This window comes from Miscanthus floridulus, chromosome 8, assembly GCF_019320115.1.
Source record: "Miscanthus floridulus cultivar M001 chromosome 8, ASM1932011v1, whole genome shotgun sequence".
NCBI classification, from domain to species: Eukaryota; Viridiplantae; Streptophyta; class Magnoliopsida; order Poales; family Poaceae; genus Miscanthus; species Miscanthus floridulus.
The window spans coordinates 217,885,172-217,908,425 of record NC_089587.1 but is presented as its reverse complement, the minus strand read 5'-3'; the positions used below and the strand labels follow the sequence as shown (position 1 = coordinate 217,908,425).

The 23,254-nt window shown below is 47.7% G+C and overlaps 1 long non-coding RNA gene across 1 annotated transcript; it reads right to left on the bottom strand.

Annotated features, from left to right (window-relative positions):
- Window positions 1-14,608: 14,608 nt before the first annotated feature.
- LOC136474984 (uncharacterized) lies at window positions 14,609-17,341 on the bottom strand. The gene is made up of 6 exons (XR_010763062.1): window positions 17,131-17,341; window positions 16,350-16,538; window positions 15,919-16,259; window positions 15,704-15,804; window positions 14,940-15,020; window positions 14,609-14,845 (listed from the first exon to the last, which is right to left on the bottom strand). It is a non-coding gene; the product is annotated as an uncharacterized lncRNA (long non-coding RNA).
- Between the last annotated feature and the right edge of the window lie 5,913 nt (window positions 17,342-23,254).

Here is a 23,254-nt window from a genome sequence, read left to right as displayed (position 1 = left end):
CCCGGTGACGCACTAGCGGGTTGATTGGAACCCGCGGACGGAAGCTGCACAAAGGAGCAGAGATTGCATGTGTGAGTAATCTGGGAAAACAGTTTTGGAACTTAGAGATTGCATCTAGTAATCTAGGAATACAAAAAGATTAGACTCAATTGAAAATTTCGGCAGCACCTCCCCTGCACGGGGAGGTTTCCAAAACCTGTAAGAAACGACGGCACGAACGCCGACATCCACAACGGCACGAACGCCGACATACATACAAAGCACAAGCGAAAAGTGAACTTTCATACTTACAGGAGTAGCTGCAGGAGTAGGAGGTGGAGGAGCTGAAAACTGCACAGGTACACCCGATGCTTGCCCAAGACTTTGCATGATCACAATCATCTCCTCCATCTGCTTCTGCGCGGCCTCGAACGCGACCTTCTGGGCCTGCAGCTGTGCGTTCAGCTCCGCGTTCTGCTCTTGACTTTGCCTTCTTGTTTCTTGCAGCTCGGCCTGCAATATTTCACTCCAATGTATCAGTAATGCAAATCTAATTTAGGTGTGTAAATATCTACGTACGACGAGTAAAACAGAAATTACCTAGAGTGCTTGGACCCGCTGCAGTGCTGGAGAAGGCCGTGGACGTATGGGCTGGCTGGAGCTCGTGCTCTGTGCTCGGATAGCGTCGAGGGAGGGAACAGTGGTGGAGTCGATGGCGCCGTCTGCAATCCACAGCCGCCCGTGCTTCTTGCCTCCTCCGAGCCTCATGATCACCTCTGCATCAATGGGCTCAGTGCGCACATTGTAATCTTTCCCATAGATCTCCCTTACCGTTGACGTGTACTCTTGGACTTTAGTGTACACGTTCGGGTCGGAGTACGCCTAGGGCGGGGCAGCCTGGTCGAAGGAGACAGAGGACGACGCCTTGCCCATGTGGGACATAGCCCACGCAGAGAACTCCGAGACCTCCTCGCCCGGGTGCGTAGCCTCCTGCGAGAAAGATGGGAAGATGGTGAGAAATCAAGCAGAATTGAGCGTCAAAATAAATAAAAGAAATAACTTACGTATGCTTGTTTGTATCCGGGGAGGCTATGGCTGCCTTGATGATGAGTTGGACCTTGCCTCATCAGACGCTGTTCCACAATCATGGCCCAGCACTCGGGATACGATCGGCACCACCAGGGAATCACCTACAAGTCATCGAGTATTTGACATATAAGAAGATGAAATTGAACCTACTTAATATCAAAATGAATCATTATGAATGTTACTCGCCTACCTCAAGGTACTGGTCCCGGGTCAGCGTAATCCGTCTTGCTTGAGGCTTGGGGAGGGACTGCCTAAGTACCGACCTGTAGTAGTCTATGTGGGCCTAGACGCGCCCATGGTGGTGCATCTCGGTGATGTACTTCCTACAAGCTGCAGCAGCCGCTCGATCCGCCTGGGCCTCAAGTCCTTCTTCGGCCTTGAAATATTTCTGCATACAAAACTGATGTATCCATTCATTATTTCAATAAAAGATTTAACCAATGAATGCGATGTATTAAGCAATGTTGTGCGAGAGAGACTTACCCAAAACTTCGCCAATACTCGCTCCTGCTTGTTGCGGTAAGTGTCATCCGTGACCAGCGCGTATCTGTCCCAGTTGGAGGCCGGCTCCCGCACCACCGGCTCTTCGGACAGTTGCACAATGTCGGGGTACCATTTCCTGCACAAAACACCAAGGATGCTCGCGGGGGTACGTGCTGGAGTACTCGACAAAACCAACCAGGCCCTGCACAAGTGATTAAGAAAATTTATTAGTTTCTCTTAAGATTTCCAACATATCTTATGAAGTAGTTGTGATAACATCCATAGTTACTTACCTCTTTGCCATAGGCCGAATCACTAGGCGGTTGTGAGGAAGCAGAACCGGAGGGAGGGTCACGGGACCTCGCTCGTAGAGAGTCTGGGTAGCGGTACCCTCTCCCTCGCCCTCGAGCGCCTTGCCTCCCTCGTCCTCGAGCGCCTCGTCTCCCTCACCCGTCTGTTGACCCCTCTCGTCCTCTGACAAGGACGTGGCCGTGGCCGTCACGTGCTCCTCCTCCAGCACCTCGTCACGTGTCGAGGGAGGAGACTGCTGCCTCCTGCAGCGGCTTGCCCCTGGTCCTCCTCTCGTTACCTCCTGCGGACGCTACCCCGGACGACAACCCGTCACCTCGAAGGAGAGGGCGGTCTCTCCCGTAAACCTAGGGCGTGTCACGGTGTGGACGTCTGCTCGCCATCTTTGTCCAATCACCTGCAATCACAAAGAATGAACAAGACTAATTAGTACATATATTAGAAATAGATTCAAAATATATAAACAAAACACAAATTAAAAAAACATAGTATTACATGTATTAGGAATAATCTTCATGATTGGGATCATAGGTCTCATCATCACTATCAAAATTGTCCAAATGGGCAACACTATCCGAAGGTTCTATGTTGTCATCGTCATCATTGCCTAGAAGTAATCGCTTAAGCATTGCTATGTCCTTGGCATTTACCACCACATCTCCATCGACCTCGTCATCAACCGTTTCGTTGTCTACTTCCATTTCGATTGCTTCGGGTAAGACTATCTCAAACATGCCTGGTAGCCCATCTTCTTGATAGAACTGTCCATCGTATGTGTTTGCGTTGAAGTTGTAATCATCATCGTTTGGGGCAGGTAGTTTACCATGTGGAGATACCTGGTGCACAATAGCCCAACCCTTAAGATCCTCTTTGTCTTGGTTGGCGTATCGAGTATAATACACCTGCACGGCCTGTTGAGCCACAATGTAGACATCTTTTCCAGGATAGATGGAATCTTCTCGAATCTCGACTAGCCCAAGATGAGGGGTTTGTCTCGTTGATCGAGGATTAAACCAGTGGCATTTGAACATGATAGGTTTAAGAGGTTCGTCTCCATGAAATGAGAGTTCATAGATTTCCTCAACTCTACCATGATAGTCGAGGCCATCAGTGCCGGGCGTACAAACTCCGCCATTTGTTGTTTTTTGTTTGGGCCGAATCTGCTCGTAACTTGTTGTGTGGAAGAGATATCCGTTCACGTCATAGCCGGTAAATGACTTCACCCTAACGTCACAGCCGTTTGCAACCTGTTTCAACTCGTCACTCATGGACGAATCGGTCTGGGCCTACAAGGTGAAGCATCATAGATCGTTATATTAATCAAACGTACAATCACCTTGGACGATCGAACGTACGAGCTAAATTGGACATTACCTTTTGTTTGAACCAAGAAATGAAATTAGGCCTCCCCGCTCCCGCACCCCGCGAAACAAGGGTGTCTTGTTCATGCAAGGTAGGATCCCTAGATTGATGCCAGAATTCACGAACAAATTCCCTGTTCGAATGAGAATCAATGGGGTTGGATATAGAATAGTGACGGCATATTAAAATAAGTTCGTTGAGAACTTACTTGATGAACGGCTGCACCTCGGTAAGGTTATTCAACACATATAGCATGATACTGCATCACTCTTCATTTCCCAATAGCTTTGGGGTTGATCCACTTACGCTGCCGAGTTGGCCTTGGAAAAGGCTCAGGGTCGATTCATTTTCGCCAGTATTGTAACGACGGGGTGGATTATGATTGCTAGGAAGGTTCGGCTTGTAGTATAGCGTTGTGAAGTTTGCCACCTCCTCCCGAAGGCATGCCTCTACAATGGAAGCCTCAATTCTGGCTTTATTTGTACATTTTTCGAAGAGTCTTTAGACATCTCTCGATTGGATAGCACCAACGGGCCTGCACGGGCCCCCCAAACGTGCCTCGGACGGGAGGTGCACAATCAGATGTTGCATCGGTAAGAAGAAGCCGGGTGGAAAGATCTTCTCCAGCTTATAGAGCAACACAGGTGCCGCTTTTTCCAAGTCCTGAGCGACGGTCCGAGATATCTCCTTGGCACAAAGCTGGCGGAAGAAAAAGCTCAACTCTGCTAGCACTTGCCAGACATGCTCAGGGACATAGCCTCGGACCATCGCCGGAAGAAGCCGCTCAATCCATATGTGGTAGTCATGACTCTTCATCCCGTTGACTTGTAGAGTGCCTAAGTTCACTCCCCTGCTAAGATTCGCTGCATATCCATCTGGAAACATTAACATCTAGATCCATTTTAGTACCTCCCTCCTTTGATCAATTTGCAAGACGAAATTGACCTTAGGCCTTTTCCAGTTCTTGTTTTGGCCACTAGGAGGCTGCATCGCTTGATTCGGTCTATCGCACAACGTCGCTAGGTCCACTCTAGCCTTAACGTTGTCCTTAGACTTGTCAGTATCCATGAGAGTTCCCCAAAGTGCCTCGGTGATATTCTTTTCAGTGTGTATTACATCAATGTTATGTGGCAGAAGAAGGTCATAGAAATAGGGGAGCCTTGTCAAGCCGGATTTATGAGTCCACATATGTTTCTCACCATATCCCACAAAACCACCTTCTTCATTAGGCATGAGAGCATCTATCTGAACACGAACCTCGGTACCAGTCCTCAAGTGCGGTTTAGGGTCTGTCACTTTGACACCTTTCGTAAAGCTCTTGATGTCTTCTCTAAATTCATGGTCTAGAGGGAGGAACTGACGATGCTAGTCGAACGATGAATACTTGCCACCCTTCTTCAACCAAATGAACCTCACGGCTTCCTTGCATTCTGGGCATGGGAACTTCCCGTGAACACACCAGGCGGCGAATAACCCATACGCCAGGAAGTCATGCAGGGAGTAGTGGTACCAAACGTGCATTTTGAAGCTTGTCTTTGTAGCTCGATCGTATGTCCATACCCCCTTCTCCCAAGCATGGATCAATTCATCAATCACAGGCTCCATGAACACACCCATATTACTCCCCGGGTGTCCAGGAATTATCAACGACAAGAATACGTTATGCCGTTGAAAGGAGATGCCGGGAGGAAGATTGAGGGGGATAACAAAAATGGGCTAGCATGTGTATGGGGCAGCCATCATTCCATAAGGATTGAACCCATCTATTGCTAGCGCGACACGTACATTACGAGCCTCAGCTGCTTTGTCACGATGTTTGTCATTGAAATACGTCCATGCTTCAGCATCAGACGGATGTACCATCTTCCCAGGATTGTACCGTTTGCCATCTTTGTGCCATGTCATCTGTTTCGCGGATTCCTTAGTCATGAATAGCCGTTGGATCCTCGGTAGGAAAGGAAGGTGCCATAGCACTCTCGCGGGGATCAGAAGCTGCTTCTTCTGACCATCACTAGAGTCTACCTCCAGGTACCTAGAGGATTTACACTTCGGACAGTAATTTGCATCCTTGTGTTCTTTCCTAAATAGGACGCACTCCTTCGGACAAACATGTATCTTGTCATACGGCATCTTAAGCATATGAAGGAGTTTCTCTGCCTCGTACAAGTTCGTCGGCAAAGTGTGATTCTCCAGTAGCATGGTGCCAAACACGGCCAACATCTTATCGAAGCCTTCTCGACTCAGGTTTAACTCGGCCTTCAACCCCATTACGTGTCCAATCGCATCTAGCTGAGAAATCATTGTACGCTCGTGAAGGGGTTTCTGTGCTGATTCCAACATTTTGTAGAAGTCCTTTGCGGATTCCTCCATCTCCTCCTTCTCATGTCGTTCAGCGAAGTGAGCTTGGTGGGCGTCATCTAGCATGTCTGCTACCCCGGCATCATCATCAAAAGCCTCGAGGCGTGGTCTCACCACCTCCGCTCTTATACGATCTGCTTCACCATGGTAGATCCACTGCTGGTAGCCAGGCGTATAACCATTGAACACAAGATGTCTACCCATGGTCTTCTCGTCTACTTTTCTCCTGTTGTCACATTTGCTGCAGGGACACCAAACTAGAGAATGTCCTCCTGCTCCTGGGCCAAATGCATGTTTCAAGAAACCATCTGTCTCCTTCACCCATTCATAGTCGTAGTCACTCCCGCTTCTCCAGCCCGTGTACATCCACTGACGGTCCTCCATCCTTTAACATTTACAGCATAGAGTATTGTGACCATCAATTGCATCTACGCGGTGTTCCTACTGTCTAATAGGTGAGGATAGGTCCTAATCCCACCCATGGATGCGTAGATGAGGTCAATTTCCATGCTCCGCTCCTCTCCGAGACAGAATTTCGGCAGCACCTCCCCGCTGTTCTCCCGATACACGTCCTGCAAGGGAGAGTGTGTATCCGGAGAACAACATAGAGGTGTTGCCGAAACTCCTTCTCGGACCGGAGCGGACCATGGAAATTAACCCATCTACGCATCCATGGGCTGTCCAAAAAACATGGACAATCCAAAACAGATACGGTCGCAGATACGCAAAGATCCGCATACCTACGACCGTATCTCTTTCGGACGGGAGACGCCTAACTGGGTTACGCGCGGGCTACGACAGACATGCGAAAAAGAGGTTATTTATACCTAGGGTGTCGGTGAAGTAAGGCTAGTGGGGTAGTGGCGAATCGACGCAGTGGCGAGGCGACGCAGTGCAGGCAGAACCGCGACGTCGACGAAGATTATCGGGGTCCTCCGGGTCCCCTCCGACGTACTCTTCTCCTGCATAAAAAGACAATAGGTTATTGTTTGTTCAAAATTTCGGCAGCACCTCCCCTGCACGGGGAGGTTTCCAAAACCTGCAAAAAAAACGACACGATGGCCGACATTCACAACGGCATGAAGGCCGACAACCACAACGGCACGAAGGCCCTCATATCAACTTACGGCACGAAGGCCCACACAACCACATACGGCACGAAGGCCGACAACGAGAGTTTTACCTAGGGTTGCGGTGGAGTTGGGCGTCGCGGTGTGGGGGTCACTTTCTTCTTCGGCGAGGTCGAGCGGCGTTGGAGTACTCCTCTCCCCCTCTTCCCTTTCTTCTCTCCTTTTCCTCTTCTTCTCCTTCTCTTCCCCTTCCTCCTCCTCTTCTTCTCCTTTTCTTCCCCTTCCTCCTTCTCCTCTTCTCCTTCTCTTCTTCCTCCAACTTCACCCTCTGCCTCCTCCCCTCCGACAGCAGCCGGCGACGGGGGCGGCCTGGGGGCTGGGGTCGGGGCAGGAAGGCTGGCGAGGGGGGCCGCCGGAGGGCCGATCGGGGCGGCCGACCTCCCCTTGCTCGACGGAGACGGGGAAGGGAGGCAGGGCGCGACCTCGGCCGCCACTGGGCGTGGTGGGGCGGTGGGGCGCACTGGGCGGCCGAGCGCGGGACGGTGGGGCGCGCAGGGTGGCCAGGCGCGCAGCGGCGGGCGCGCGGCAGCGGGGGTGCGCGGCGGCGGCGATGGAGGCGCGGGCGACCGGGGTGCACGCACGGCGGTGGGGCGCGCGGGGCGGCCGGGCTCGGGGCGGCCAGGCGCGCAGCGGCGGGCGCGCGGCGGCGGGGTGCGCGGCGGCGGTGGTGGAGGCGCGGGGCGGCCGGGGTGCGCGCGCGGCGGTGGGGCGCGCGGGGCGGCCGGGCTCGGGGATGTCTGGGTTTCAGGCATCCGACATCGCAACTCGCTGGAAACCTTCTCGATTTTTTACCACAGCCTACACATGCGATAACATGACATCTCGCCAAGTTTCGTGATTTTCGGACTTCGTATGGATTTTATATAATTTTAAAACACTTTTCCGGCAAGTCGGTCGTCATGTTACGCGAAGAAGATGCGCGAAATTTGATGCGAGTTCGTGGATAGGGACTCAACATGCACCAATAACGTGAATAACATTTTTCGAAACACTACATTGCAATATTCCATGCACCTGCAGTTCAAATTTGACATATTCGAAAAAAATCAAAGAATCAAAATAAATTAAGAAAATATACAAAAAAAAAAGTCAAAATTGGCCCAAATTTTAAAATTGAGTTCAAAACAATGTATTGTAGCACCACAAAAAAACTAAACTAAAAAAACCAAAAAAAAAATCTTTGCCGAGGGCCTAGCCTGGCCCTCGGCAAAGGGCTTATTTGCCTCGGGCCTCGCCTCGGGCCCTCGGCAAAGGGCTTCTTTGCCGAGGGCCTCGCCTCGGGCCCTCGGCAAAGACGATTTATAAAAAAAAATTTGGCCAAAAAACTGGTTCAAAAAAAATCTTTGCCGAGGGCCTGGTCTAGAGCCCTCGGCAAAGACTTTTTAAAAAAAAATTTTGCCGAAAATCTGGTTTCACAGAAAAAAAAAACCTTTGCCGAGGGCCTAACGGGTGGCCCTCGACAAAGCTTGACGGGAATGGCCGCCGTGACCCAACGAGCCTAATTTGCCGAGGACATCTTTGCCGAGGGCCACGGCCCTCGGCAAAGATTTGATTTGCCGTGGGTCTGTCTTTGCCGAGGGCCGGACCCTCGGCAAAGACCTCTTTGCCAAGGACCGTTCTTTGTCGAGGGCTCCTGTGGCTGGCCCTCGGCAAAGAGTGTCTTTGCAGTGGATCCGGCCTGTTTCTTCGGTGAGTACTCTGTCTGATGTGAGACACTGACACCAACAGCAAGAATGTCCTATTGCCGGTCCTGATCTGATCGAGCGGCCGGCGTTCGTCCGATCCTCTCGCCCCAGTCATTAATGTCTCAAAGCTGTTTCAACTGCGCTGACACAAACAAAAGCAGACCAATTTCCAGATCGGCATTGACCCTTCTTTTAGGAGTGTATATATATTTTATTAGAGCATCTCCGAGAGTTTCTATTTACCTTCCTAATACTTGGTTTTTAGGAAAATGAGAAAAAATCCATCTCCAACAGTTTCTAATCTATCCTCCTAATATTTAGGCACTTGGGAAATCTCCTCCTCGCGCACGTAACTTTGCGCGTCTCATCGGTCACGCGGATTCGCCTTCCCGCGTGGAGTCCATCCTGGTGCGCCTTCTTTTGCCGCCGGTCTATCCTTCGCGCGCTCCTCCATCATTCGTGGCGGTCGTACAGGAAGGAAGCCGCTCCTCCATCGCTCGCCGTCCAGGTCGACGAACAACGCTGCCACGGACGTAGTGACCTGGTACATACTCCGATCTATCGTTTTGCCATGGGCTTGCTATGCTGCCGCCGGCGCCATGGCTTCCTGCCGGCCGCCGCCGCCGCTATGTTTCCCTTGCCCGCCACCGTCCGTCCGTCCCTATGTGTTTGCCGTGGCCGTGCTCTTTTGGATCTGCTGCTACGTTGTATCACTGGATCAGAAGCCGTCCCTATCTGCTTGCCGTGCTAGGTCATGGTCGGATGCCGCCTCTTTGCCAGGCCATGGCGGTCTGCTGCCTTGCGTGCGAGGCCGTGGCACCCTGTGCGATGCCGCTGTGTGCCTGCTGCCGATGTGTGCTTGTTGCCGAGAGGGTGCCTGGCTGTGGCCGGCCGATGTGTGCCTCACGATGTGTGCCTGCCGATCTTAGTATTGCGCTAGTGCTTTAGCCAGATAGGCAGATACAACGTAGGAGCGTAATGGTATATGTTGGTACTGAAAGCATATAATTGCCTGATTGCCTGCTGCCTGACTACGTGCTGGTTGTCGGCTGGTGCTGCCTACTGCTTATTGCCGATTCCTGCATGGTACTGTGCACTGCTGTTGGCCGCTGCATGGTACTGTTATTGGAGTACTTGCCAACTGCTTGCTGTTAGCAATTAGGCCTGTTGCCGGATATGTACACTAGGCTAGCGTTTCAGGCTTTCAATACTAGCTGTTTGATCGATGAGGCTGTGTGTCTGCTTGCATGGCACTGTTCACCAGGTTATGATGCCGCTGGCCAGCTGCTGGGCACCTGTAGTGTATCTTGGTTGTGATGGTTATGAAGTTGTAAACATTACATTCAGAATTATTTTTCTGAATATTACTTTCAAGATTGTAAGGGTTATGATATTGTAAATAAAATTTTATTATTCATGGCATTTGGTAATAATTTCTTTGTCCATATTTGCAGGCTCGTCGCAATGACCGGTGGTGGATATCGGACTGACTTGGTCACGGGATTTGAGGGTGTTCGTTCTTTGGACGAGTTCAGCTTTCCCATGACACAGGAAACGCACGCATACGAGGACTTCACTAAAGTAGCCCATGATGGGTATATACCATCGGCTAGATAATAACCCATCGTATAATCATAATCATTTATGGTATAATTCACCTTAGGAGCTCTGCCCTCAGCCAGCTTAGCAAATAAAGGAGACCGGTGAAGCACATTGATGTCATTATGAGACCCAGGCATTCCAAAAAAGGCATGCCATATCCAAAGATCGTTGGAAGCAACAACATCCAAAATAATAGTGGGCTCCTCCATATGCCCCTTGTACTGACGACTCTGCCACTCTACAGGACAATTCTTCCATGCCCAATGCATACAATCGATGGACCCTAACATATTAGGAAAACCATTTTGCTCACTGAGTGCCAGTAAGCGTGTTGTGTCAGCCTCATTAGGATATCTCAGGTATTCTTCTTTAAATAAATCAACAACTGCAGCAACGAACCTACGTAGGCTCTCAATTACGGTACTTTCTCCAATACGAACATACTCATCCGTAGCATCAGCTGGAACTCCATATGTTAGCATACGAAATGCTACTGTGACTTTCTGAAAGCAACTTAATCCAAGAACATTGGTTGCACTCCTTTTTTGGACAAAGTAGTCATCGTATGATTCTACAGCATTCATTATGCGTACGAAAAGGTCCCGACTCATTCTATACCTGAAATTAAAAAATAAAATAAATGTTAGAATAATTACTTAGCGTACTAGTGATCATATCACAAGTGAATGCGCACAAACCTCCAATGGAATAAATCTAGGCCATATGTCGGATCATTAGCCAAGTAATCTTGAAACATCCTTTGGTGTCCGCCTTCTCTATCTCGACAAATAACTTTATGCCCTAGAACAGAAGCACCATGTCTTCCTTTTTGATTTGAATATGTTTCAACAATTGCAGCTGCTAACAGGATGGGACAATCATCGTCGTCTGATGAGGAATCTTCTAATTCTCTTTGCGACAGAGATTTGCCAAACACCATGATTCTACCGAGGCGGGAATCCTGATGTTGGCGTTCTGAGATAAACGTCCGTCTACGCTTGCTGCTCCCATGTTGGGTATTCTAGGACTGGATATACGTCTACTCCTTGCCGTGTAGAAGCAGTAGTAGTACTCGCGTCGCTGGCTGGAAGGAGGCAGCAGCCGGCTGGGTGGTGGCTGCGTTGGCTGGGACTTGGCGGCGGCGGTAGGGAGATCGTGGGCTCAGGGTACGGCACGCCGATATGTTTCCCGTGACAAAAAACAAAAAAAAGCCGGAAAAAGTTGATGTGGGCCTCAATTTATTTTTTTAGATGTCATTTATTAGAAATTCTTGGAGATGACTATCTTTTTCTCCCCCAATATCTTTTTAGGAGTTGCCAAACTACAACTTTGTAAGAGAAAAAAGTAGAAAACTCTTGAAGATGCTCTTAGTACTCCCTCCGGTTCCCTAAATTTGAGGTTGTCTAAAGTAAGCATTTTAAACTTAACTACGAATAAATATTTTTTGGATTAAGTTTCAAATATGAAAGTGATTAAGTAGATCTATCTCGAAATATAGTTTCATAAAAATTGTTTTCTAATATCGTGTCATGTCTAAAAAAAACTTGCTTTAAGGAACCAGAAAGTATATGGCTATGTACGCCGCTTTGACTTTAACTAAGGAAATTCGTGTGCGCGCAGACCGCAGACTTTTCAACTGGTGCATGCAGGGCATGGAATGACTGGCACGTGGCATGGATTACAAGAGCGAGCACGTATGGATGAACCAATAGGCAGTAGCCGAACAGACAACGAAGTGGTCATTCGACCTTTTAGATTTTCAAAACCATGGCTACCATATTTAGTCACTACTGATATCAACAAAGTAGTATTTAGGTCGTTAGATATACTGATATCAATCAATGGAGGGTTTTGCTACGGTACAAACATTACCTCATAGGAGGTAATAGCAAAAACAAATCATAGCCGTTGATTTTTAGAGATTTATAAAGTAATCAAATAACTAAAATAACAAGAAAAAGAAAAAAAATCACAATGAATCCCTAGATATCGGGTACATGGCATGCACCACCCAACAACCATGCACTCTTTCCATTTATCCACAATACACTCGGATGGAAAGTAGGCCAATTATTGTACAAATATCAAGTTTACTATGTCACGTTACCTTTTTTAAATGACATGTAATATGTAACGTGTTACATTTTTTCGTAATTTTCAGGTATCATATCACATTAATTTTTTTTGTCACGCATTATTGTACAATATATTATGCATGTTTCTTTTTTCTATTATGTTTTCACGTTGCACATATCATGTCAAATTTCTTGTATTTGCATTCAAAGTACTGTGCACATGTCTCATTTGCTTTTATTTACGTTGCATTAGAAAAAAAGTACAAGCTATTTTTTTCTCCAATTGTACTTTAATCTAGCTAGCTAATACGTACACGTACATTTGAACAAATTAGTAGGTTACATCAGGTTATCCAGCGTGCACATGTACACGCACATTAGAATATGTTACATTATATTAGTTGTCATGTTATATATATTTATGCTAATCAAATTATGTCATGTCTAAAGTTGCAAACTAAAAATATTTACCACATCTTATAGATCACATATGCATCAATTAGATCTAGAAAAAGATTTTGATGTGTAAAACTTTCCTATTTTACAAAATAGAAAATTAAATAAAAATATATTCCAACCTCCTAGGAAGTAATAGATGATCCTAACCACCCGATCTAATTAAATGAACGTCTCACAGTCATTTGGAGGTACCACAACAAAGCCCATCAATTGAATCGAAAGCTTATACTGATCTATTAGATTTTTTTACAAAAGGATATGCGTGCCGTAGGTTGATCTCCAAAGCTAATATTCATATTCGATATACGAAAGTGATATACATGCATGCGTAGCTTTCTCAAAACTCATCACTTAGGTTTAGATATGTAAGAAAGTGACATGCTCATCTTTATATCACTACTTGCTTTTGTGTTATTATCAGTGTTATTACTATTAACCCTGGATGTCAATCTAGCTTTCTGCGTCCCTTTCGTGTTTGGTAATTTGCTATAGCCTATAGGCAACGGAAATTGCAGAAAAGAAAAGGTCAACCACCTCATGCCCAATGCAAGCAAAGTTCCGTAAGTCCATTCCACTTCCATCTTCGCATTGACAAAATACTAGTACGAAGAACATTTCAATCCATGCTATATCTGGACTTCCGGAGACGAGACATATATATAGACATGCTCAACACAAATTTTCGATCGTGTACTCATGTCTGCAGGAAGCAGAACAGATGGTTCGTCAGTCCATGAATATATATCCTGGTAAACTATCCTGTTTCCACCTCGCGGGCAGCCGGAATGGGGATCTCTAGACGCGCCGCCATGACCTCCAGGCTTCAATCATTTGGTGAGTCGAAGCCGTGGATCAGTTACTTCTTTATGGATAGATCGAAGAAAAAGTCGTCAGAGTTGAGATGAGTTTGAACCGAAAATGCATGCCGGTGGTTTTAATAAAGAATTAGAATGCAGAGAAAGCTGCCGGGCGGTTTTGAATAATTTAAAACGTACTCCCTTCCGTTGTATAAAACATGACATTAGTTGGAATGACACGGTCTTCTAGACTACACTCTAACCATTTATTTATTTTAAATTACATATTATTTATACTTATAAACTTTTGGTTACTATTGGATAGTACAATGCTTACGAATCTAACAGTACCAAGTTTGTATTATAATAGCTAAAAATTGTTAGGTAAACTACTAATCTAAACAAACATGAGCACGTTATAATCGTTGACAGATTTTAAAATCCAGCAGTAATATTCTTTTTCTTACGAATTCACATAAACTGCTGATCTAAACAAAGATGAGCACCTTATCACCGTGGTTGGGTTTTAAAATTTGGCAGTAATGTTGTTAGCTTAGATCGGTAGAGGAATTGGGAAGAAGGGGGGAAGAACCGGAAAACAACCTCCATTATTGTTGGATGTTTTTTTTTTTAATTCTCACTCCGGTAGTGCACCCATCCCAATGCGTATCCAACAACATTGGGGATAGGAGCATATGCCCTTAGAGCAAGGCTAATAATACAGCCGGCTTGCTGGCTGTAAGGTTCCTTACAGCCTTCTCTCAGCCCACTCATATAGTAGTTGGCTCTTTACAGTTAATATATGGCCCACTTGTCTCTCTCACAGACTTTCTTGGTTCTTGTGCCCAAGCCGGCTGTAAGCTTACAGCCTGCTTCTCCTCTCTCTCCTCCCCTCTCTCCTCCACCTCAGCATTTAGTCGGCTTACAGCCTGCTATTATACTTGCTCTTAGGGGCATGTTTAACTTTCCCGGGGAACAGGTAGAGAGCACAACCAGAACGACTCTGTATTGATAGTTTGTTATGGTTTTACTTGTTGTCCTCCACTCCTCTCATCCTCCCCTTAAATATTATAGCAAGTAGGCCTATTACATTCTTATGGTATATTGCCCGTGCTAACGCTACGGTGACATCTAAAAAAATCATAATACTAAAATAAATCATAAAACTAAAAAATAAATCAACTGATGAAATATAACATAAATTCACAAACAAATGACATCTGAGTTTGGAAAACAATAATATGCAATGATACACATTAAAAAATGACATAAAAGGATATCAATGTTTGCACAACACTTAATTCTGCTTTGTAACTGTATTTCAGTTCCTTCTTTTGCTACCTGAAACTCGTTTCATGAAAACCGGGAAATACATTCCGTATTTTCCAAACTCATGTCAGTTGTGTCGGCAAGCAAAGAGCAGCAACAGCAGCGTGGCAGCAGGCAGAGAGCCACACCTTGATTGAGGACCAGCAACAGGTACTCACCACGCTGCTCTCGCTCGCCACAGCCAAGACCTGCAGAAGAGTGGCACGTATAAAGCAAATTAGAGCCATGCCTTGATTATCAATGAATCTGATAAAAGCCTCAGTCAGCAAGGAGAAAACTTACTTGATTGCTTATAGTCCTTGCCTCTAGTTAATGGGCTTGTTTTTCATGCTTCCGTTTGGCTTTCCCTCCATCAGCTAGTGGCTGCAACATGCACACAAAAAAAGTTAGGAGAAGGCCATAAAAAATTAAACTATCACGAACCTATGATTGTTGATTTCTCCTAAATTTTTGTGACTCCTCCATAACTGTGCAAAGATGATCATCCAGGCAGTCATTCAGTCATGAAACAGCCATGCTTAGATTGCCAAATGTCAGACAAACATAGATTTTCTTGTCAAATATACATCATATTTTGTACACTGAATTACAAGTGTTATATCTAACAAAAAAAGTGAAGAGAGAAACCTCACAATGCCCAAAGTTCATATAGATAAGCTGCTCCACTATGCATATAGTATATTGCCCGTGCTAATGCTATGCAACATTCGGGTATCTACAAATTAGAACTGAAATATATGCAAACTAAAAGTTGTGCTAACTGCCTTCAATGTTTCAGTCTTTCCCGATTGCATTGTAATATCACAAGAACTATATTTCTTTTTCTTTTTGCTCGCAAAAAGAAACTGTATTTCTGCTAAAACAAAAACAAAAAGACCCTGTATAGAAGGTACAAGTGAAAAAGATATCATGAACCCAGGAACTTTGCTGCAGGTGGAAAAATCTCCATGTGAGTTAAAACTTAACAATTCAATTTGGTGGAGACCTTTAGGAGCACCAGTTCACACCCCTACCTATAACACATTTAGGGGAATGAAACACATTACCTACAGAGAAAACGATGATGATCTGCAAGGTGCAGCTCCACTGGTCTTCACTCTTCAATGAAGGCATGTACTAAATGTGAGTGTTGCCCTGCTGGATACTACTGCAAGTGGAGGATAATGCTGAAATGCTTGATTTCTCCTGATGAAGTTGCTCAAATATATGTAATGAAAAAATAAAATCATTTTTGTCATTTTATTTCTATCTGTTTTCTGACCTGAGCCACTGATCCTATCCGCCTATCAACATGATCCATACGCTTGGTGTCCTTAAACCAGCCAATCTCCATAAGGCACTTACCTGATGGTACCTGCGTGCAGTGTCAAATGACAAAATACTAAACACTTGATTCCCTGCTAGGCTAAAAAAGAAGAGAAACCAAATTGCTACTTGAAACATGGACCTTTCATGTGGAAAGTTTTTGCTACGAACTTTAAAAATCTTCTATTAGGTACTGCCCAACAGTTATGACTAAATTTCTCATTTACAAAACGTCTTTCCAGATGCCTATATCCTTCGACTTATGATGTACTCCCTGTCTCTGCAGAAGAACGGGAACTGCACGCGAGAATCACCCATCAATTATAAGCAACCTGCCATGGTTTTAACTCAACAATCACCACGAGAGATATGATGCAAAACACTCACCTTCATGACCCATCAATTATAAGCAACGGCCACCTGTTCGCTTGATCATTTCTGTGGCTTATAAGCCGGCTGATGCTGTTTTGTTGTGAGAGAAAAACACTAGATTCTTGGTGCACTCCTTAAGTGTCTCGTGCTGAAGAAGCATGTCGTCCCAGCTCGTCCTTGAGCGCCGCTGGAGCCACCACAGTTCTGCAGATATCAGCGCAGCAAATCCTTTACAGACAATTCAGGGTAGAATCACAAGAAGTCGCGCATCCAGCGAATGGACGAACGCCATAATAGCAATCTAAATCCGAGGAACCTGATTTTATAGGCCTCCGGCTGGTTCCAACCTTGAATAAATCCCATAATCAACCATGTGGAATCATCTCTCGGCTCTCGCCCACCAGCACAGCAACAACCACTCACCCTCCCCGAATTAGAACTAATTTGAGCAGTGACTCTTTACTTAGTTCAACCTTACTTCCCCACCACTAGTTGGTGATTTGTGTTATGTGTTCCTTCATGATGTGTACGGCTCGCCGTGACCATCAATGGAGTTTGTAAAACTTCCCACTTCCACTTAACGAAGCACGTGCCAATGCACGTTTTCGAAAAACAAATTGAGCAGTGACAAGTACATGAATCTAGGAAAATATATGCTGTAAAAATTCATATCAGTTCATAGCTTTTTTTCTCCCATATTTTGTAGAGATATGAGGGATCACGTAAACTGCAGTACAAAAGCGAGGGCGTCGATGTTCATCTGCAGAGCAAAAGAGAGTTGAATAGAATTACTGACCTGGCGGACTGGCGCAGTGGCGGGCGGCGAGCGGCGAGCGGCCTGGCGTCTTTGGCTGGCCGGCGCCCTCGCTGGTGGCGAGCGGCTTCGCGCCCTTGGCTGTCTGGCGCCCTCGCCCTCGCCTGGCGTCCCGCCTGCTCCGTCGCCTGGTCCATGGGCGACTCTCCTGGTGGGCGGCTCCGTCGCCTGGTGGCCCCGTATGCGGGGGAGAGTTCGAGGAGTCTTGCGCGGGATCGTGCGTGGGGAAGAGTTCGAGGAGGAGAGGGAGAGTCGCGCGCTCGCGGCGCCGGGGGAAGAGGGAGAGTCGCGAGCGGGGTGGGCGCGGGATGAGTGACGAGGTCTGATCCAAAGAAGCTGGGCCGTTGATATGAATGGGCCTCTTTGGGAGGGATTCCCCCGGCTCCGTGCACTGTGTCATCTACTGTTTGTGGAATCCATATTTCTCTCTCCTTTCTCTCTCTGACACAGAGGAGCTGTCGTAGCCAAAAAAATTTGGCTTCTCCGGCTCCTCCCGCTTTCTGAGAGGAGGGGGGAGAGAAAAAATCAGCTTTGATGAACAGTACTGATACATTGTTTTTTCAGTGAGGAGCCGGATCCGTTGGAGCCATACCAAAAGCGCCCAGTAAGAGGATGGAGAGGACAGCTGGTGCGTTCTTTTCAAAAATATATTGTTTCTGCGTACATTTTTTTTTTTGGTGTATTTAGGATAGGTCTTGACTGTGCGGGTCATTGATTGGTGTGAAGTTCACAACTGGTGGATTTTAGAGCGTGTTTAGTTCCAGGAAGTTGAAATTTTGGGTTAGTGTAGTACTTTCGTTTTTATTTAGCAATTAGTGTTCAAACATGGACTAATTAGGTTCAAAACGTTCGTCTCGCAATTTCTCACCAAACTGTGCAATTAGTTTTTTTTCCGTCTACATTTAATACTCCATACACGGGCCGCAAATATTCGATGTAATAGGTACTGTAGCACTTTTTAGGATTTAAGGGTGGAACTAAACACGCGCTTATAATGGTAGAGACTACTGCCGCTCTGGGCCTGCAAAGCGTGTGCTAGGGTGGGTCTCTCTTGCTGCACATCTTGGCCTTACTGTTGCTAGGTCGTATTCTTCTCGTGCTGTCATACCAGCAACAGTACTCTCGCTTCTTATCACTGATGGATCTCCAGCGTTGCTGACAAATGTCCTTTGTCTTACAAATTCTCAGTGATAACTCTATCATTACCATTTTTAAAATTCCAGCAGTGATGGACCAGCAGAGATTATGGTTTATATATGCTGTGTTTGGTTAGGTGCCTACACCCTGACCTGGTTTCCTGGAGCCAAGATGGGCTTGTTTGGTTGGTTGTAGGTGGGCTGGGGCCTGGCTTCGGAAGGCCACCTGTAAGCCCCTGGTCTAGCTTGGCCAAGTACCTAGTTGGCATTCCCGTCACCTCCCAGTGCTTGGTGCATGAGTGCGTGACGACGCGAGGAGGGCGACGGCGCAAGCCGACCATGGAGCTCGCATGAGTGCGTGACGACGCGAGGAGGGCGACGGCGCAAGCCGACCATGGAGCTCCGACGACGCGGTCGAGTACTGCCCGAGCGCGACGGAGACCGCCAAGTGAATTCTTGTTAGCCACCATTCCACCGGAGCTCCCGCCGGATCTGCAAGCCACTTCGCCAGATCCCACGCGAGCACCGCTCGAGCCCCCACCGTCCGAATGTCGTGCGCGAGCTCCTTCTAGTGTAGCTGCAAGCCGGACAGTGAAGACCTCGGAGCGGCGAAGGGGCGAAGAGGAGCAGAGGGCGACGGCGCAAGCCGACCATGGAGCTCCGACGACGCGGTCGAGTACTGCCCGAGCGCGACGGAGACCGCCAAGTGAATTCTTGTTAGCCACCATTCCACCGGAGCTCCCGCCGGATCTGCAAGCCACTTCGCCAGATCCCACGCGAGCACCGCTCGAGCCCCCACCGTCCGAATGTCGTGCGCGAGCTCCTTCTAGTGTAGCTGCAAGCCGGACAGTGAAGACCTCGGAGCGGCGAAGGGGCGAAGAGGAGCAGCGTGAGGTGCTCAGGGCCGGCGTGGGCATTGGCGCAACAAAGGTGCACATCGGCGAAGTGTAAAGCAACACCATCGCGATGGAGCGGCCTAGTGGATGCAGGACATACTGCGTATGTGCTTGGGGCGCGATGGTCCGGATGGACGGATAGCCCAAGCCACGGACGTGGTGTCGGTTGGGTTGGGCAGGGAGGTCCATGGGCCAATGGCCTGATGCCCGCATGGCGGTGGACTCGCAGTCGATCAGCCCACCATCGGTCGTCAGCGGGAGTGGCGAGCGGGAGGAAACAAAGGGAACAACGACTTCCGTGCTACGCAGCATTGGATTCAGAAAAAAAAATTAGAGAGGCTGAACAAAAAATGCGACAGCAACATACCTCATACTCAGTGGCGGATGCACGATGCGGGATAAGGGGGGGCTAAAACAATGGAGATATTGATTTGTATGAAGATTTAATGGTGAAATCAAGCTTTTGCTACAGTGATTAGGCTTGAAATCAAGACATTAGGGGGGGCTGCAGCCCCCCCTTTGGATCCGCCACTGCTCATACTGCTACTTGATCTTAAGTCTCAGTCACAACTACACGATAGAACTTTGTCTAAAAATTCAGGGAGCTCCAGGGGATTCAGGGCTCCGGTACCGGTAGGGGGGGCTCGAGCCCCCCTCCCCGCCCCACCGTTGAATACACCGCTGGTGCTACGGGTGCTGCGCTAGTGCGTTGCACCGAAAATTCGAAACATGGTGGTCAGGTCGGGATCGGCTGCCGACCGACACCTCCTACCTTGTGCGTACCGATAGCGTCGCGTCCGACCTTCGGATCGTTGTTGAACTGCCAGTGCCCCCGCGCCGTGCGTTTCTTTCCAACCTACTCGCTCTGTCGATATTGTTCTTGCTTCCCGAGAAGTCAAACACTTTTAACTTTAACTAAATATATATAAAAATTATTAATATTTATAATACATAATTAGTATCATTAGGTAGATCGTTAAATATATTTTTATAATAAACTTATTTGAAGATATAAATATTGTACGTATTTTCTATAAATCTAGTTAAAGTTAAAAAAATTAACCTACACGAGGTATCGCGTAACAACTTCTGTTTTGAGACGGTGGGAGTACTACTGACTGCCGATCGTCGGGACGGGACGTGTGCGTCAGTTTCCTACTCCGCTCCAGGCCTCCGGCCACCGGGACTGGAAATCGTAATCGTGTGGTGTTGCACGCCGGCACCCGTACATAGCCGCGGACCACGTAGAGGAGTCAAGAGTCTTTCGACCGGAACTTGGACGAGACGTCGAGACGGGACGACGCCCGTCACAAACCGGGCTGGCGAGAGGAGACCCCAGGCTTCCCTGACGAAGACTGTCGCTTTGGCGCTTTGCTCATATCATGTACCTTTACCGAGCTTTAGGCTATCTTGAATAACAACGTTTAAAATACAAGGCTCCTTCGTTCTTCGAGTAACACTAAAGACAAAAGATTCAATATCTATTTAGCATCTTCTCCAACAATAAGACCTAAAAGAGAATTATTTCTGCAAATAGGTTTCAGCAGAGAGGATGCCCATATTTAAGTTGTGCCTCTCAGGCAACCCAAAATAGGTCTCTCGTATAGATACTCTGTTGGAGGTTAATTTTAAATCTTTTGCTTCCTATTTTAAGTTTGAATGTCCATGGATTCCTTCTTGAGAGAGTCTTACCAATTACCCACTCCGGGAAGATTCCTAGGGATCATACAATACAACCATTCATTCCCGTTCCCGAGCTGCTCTTTTGAAATTTGGCTGGTTGCCCTTGCCGTTCAAATCGTCAGGAGCAAAAGAGGCCGTGGCTGGGCCCCAAAGCTCAGATCGATCCTTCGACGAACCATTTCGGACGCCGCCATCTGCTTTTTCTCAACAAGCACCACCCGCCCGCCCCCCCCCCACCCCCCCCCCCCCCCCCCCCCCCCCCCCCCTCGCAACGCAGTCCAGGCCAGGCCTCCATCTACCTACAACTGCATCAAACAGCGACACACACATGCCGGCCGTCCGGCGTACGTTCTCCGAGTAGCTGAAAGCAAGGCCGCGCGCTAGCAGCAGAAACGAAACGAAACGCTCGCAGGGTGTCAGTTTTCACGACGCCTGCGCCTTGTCGCCTGGCGCCGGGCAGTGAAATGACGAATGCTGCTAAGTCTACTTGTGGTACCACGAATTTTCACCGCTTTTTCAGTGGAAAAGCCGCGGCTCCGTTCGTGGATTCAGGCAGCAGCGGCAGCGCGTCCACATTTGCACCCACCAGACCCTACGGCCTACGCTGTCGATCTGCCGATGGCCAGCGAGCCGGGTACTGTACTGCCGAGTGCCGATCCAATGTGATGCGTCCATGTACTGCCCGTTCGTGGTACACCGCCTGCGCCTCTGGTTTCGTTTCAATGCGGCGCGCATGCAGCTCAGTTCAGCTCGCTGCTGCGTTAGGTTTCCTCCCGTGCAGTGCAGTCGCGGCCGTGCACGGTCGTATCGAGCTGGTGGTGGCGGCTGCATGCGAATTGCGAACCATAAAGATGCGCACCGGAAAGGGAACCAGAGACGGTGGGTACGCTTGTGCCCCCCGTCCGCGCTGTTAAGACGGCGACAGCAGCAGCGGAATGGTCCTCCAGTGGCACTGTGCCGTGCCGAGGACGACGAAGTCGCGCCAATCATCGTCAGGGCCCCGTGCCAATGGTGACCAACAGTGGCGGGGTTCAGGCTTTAGGGGTGGGGTAGTGGACCGTGGACGTGGATAGGAGGAATAGGATACATTGCATTGCAGTGGGATCGCCCTTTCAATTCGCGCTGTAGGTTTATCGACAACAACAGTTGAATCTCGGAGAAAGAAGTTGGTTGGAGTAGGGCGCAGTCGGCAACAGAAACAAGTGTCGAGTTCGAAAGTTTGTTTGCACATAAGCTAGCTAGTTGCCTGCTCGGCTCGATCGATCGGGCGCACTGCACTTTACTGCAGCTGCAGAACAATGTGCAATCTCTACCCAGCACAGCTATAGATATTATTGTTAGTAAGTACGTGGCATTTCTTTTTTTTAAGGATTTTTTAATATTATTCTAAAACAGTGGATGTTCTGCTGGTTCGTAGCATATGCATATATACATTCGTGCTTCTACTTGTGGTCCTCATCACCAGAGGTGTCAAGCTGAAATTTGTGGTTGTTTCCCATTCGTGAGCAGAGTTCTTGTCGGTCATCAGTTCATCACCCCCACCCCCGCTGCTGTGCTTATACTCTCTTGATGCCAACCACAATACGATCATCTCTTGATGAAACCATGGGAAGGCATGCATATTTACTCCTCATCATTGTGCAACAAACAGCACAGCCTACAGAGCCCCGATAGAACGTACGGACGATGCTTTTCATTACTTAATGCAGGCAGCATGCAGTGGTAACACGGCTTGTTAGGCCGCTACGCTAGGCGCACTGTTCTTTCGGCCAGGACGTAACGACGTAGCGCTGCCGCGAGTGTCTGGCACATGCTTTGCCGCTCAGAAATTAAGTCGCGCGCTTTCAACTGCTCTTGGAGTAGTAGTCTGCTTGGGCTGCCAAAAGCTAGCATTCGGGAGGTGAAAGTCGCCAATAATTCCACGCTAGCTGCTACCGGATCCTAACATCGATTGCATTGTCGCCAACAGCAGTGAAATTGGTCCATAACCTGATATTGGTGCCCTGCGACTGCAACATCGATCACCATCCCTCTGCTATTCACGGTTCAGTTCTTATGTATCCTAAGCAAGGCATGCATTTGCCTCGCCTCGGGATTCGTGACTTAATTATTGCCCCGTCTGAATCATTTGTTAATGGTTCTCCGACATCACAAAAAGGTGCTATTACATTTGGGGCAGTGCCTTGTACTGGCTGAAAAGAATAAGCAAGTAGAGACTATTTGGTGTGAGAGAAAAACACGGTACCATGCTGATAGGTTCAAGCGAACATGGCCGATATGAAATAAAAAGAGTTACATATTACAAATGTGGTATTCGTAATGAATATACTAATGGCAATCTGAATAAAGTTTTCAATATGGATGATCAAAGTTAGAAAAGGTTAACTTTGA